The 1,042-nt window shown below is 24.1% G+C and overlaps 1 protein-coding gene across 4 annotated transcripts in view; it reads left to right on the forward strand.

Moving 5' to 3' along the window:
* The window catches only part of LOC108691381 (calcitonin gene-related peptide type 1 receptor-like), a 128,033-nt gene that overhangs the window by 123,723 nt on the left and 3,268 nt on the right, over positions 1-1,042 (forward strand). The window lies entirely within an intron of this gene.

A 1,042-nucleotide genomic window follows, 5' to 3' on the forward strand; every position in this document is an offset into this window, starting at 1 on the left:
ATATATATATATATATATTTGTGAAACATGACGCAGTCAATTTTTTTAACTATTAGGTTTCGCTCAGTCAGAAATACGACTTTTGTATGATGGAAAAAAATACAGATAGACGCTGATGTATACAGAATATTCAAATACTATCGCAATTTAAATTCAATTATCGAGTACTTTTAATCAAATAATTTGATTTTCTAAATCAATATCTGTATTTATTTCCTCGATCTGATGCAAATAGAAATATAAAGAGACATTCTTCTAGATTCTCATCCAAAGCAATATGAGTATCGAGCAATCAAATTTTGTGCGAAATTGCGCTTTCACATACGACACTGTCAACATGACTACATTGTTATATAATCGCTTTATATCGTATAAAATCGATGGAATTGCTGTTTAATTGAACGATTCTGTCGAGTGAATCAGTTATCTTGATATTTGAAAGCCTTCGGGTGTAACTATTTTATATTTGAAAAATACGATTGTTAGAAACGCATATGCGCGTTATATGCGCATCTTAACAACGTCGTGTGTAACGAGAAACATTGCAAAAAATGGTTTATCGATTAACTTCACAATTCTTTTGTTACATTTATTCGTTATTTATATGTAGGAACGATTTGAAAAACAAAATATAAAAAAATGTTCAAATATAAGTTTTCGTAGTACATAAATTTATGTGTTTCACAAACATTTAGTTTAAATACAGCATCCTCAATTTAATATTTATTTATTGAATTATGAAAAAATTATCCTTGCCATTAAGAAGAAAGTAAAATGGAATTAACTGTGTAATAAAAAATATTTTATATTTGAATTAAAATTGATCCTTGTTGAAATTTTTGTGTTAAATTTTCCACATATTTGAGAGTTAATTTAATATAATATAATTTTTTGTGTTACAGAAATATTTTGTATTAAATTCAATATTTTCTTAATATTTAACATTTCTTAGTATTATTGTTATTTTTAGTTTCTTGAATAAGTTAGAATATAAAAATAATATAAAAATAATTTTTAAAAAGTAAATTTTTAATTAATAAAT

The sequence above is a fragment of the Atta colombica genome, unplaced genomic scaffold (assembly GCF_001594045.1).
Source record: "Atta colombica isolate Treedump-2 unplaced genomic scaffold, Acol1.0 scaffold46, whole genome shotgun sequence".
In the NCBI taxonomy this organism is placed as follows: domain Eukaryota; kingdom Metazoa; phylum Arthropoda; class Insecta; order Hymenoptera; family Formicidae; genus Atta; species Atta colombica.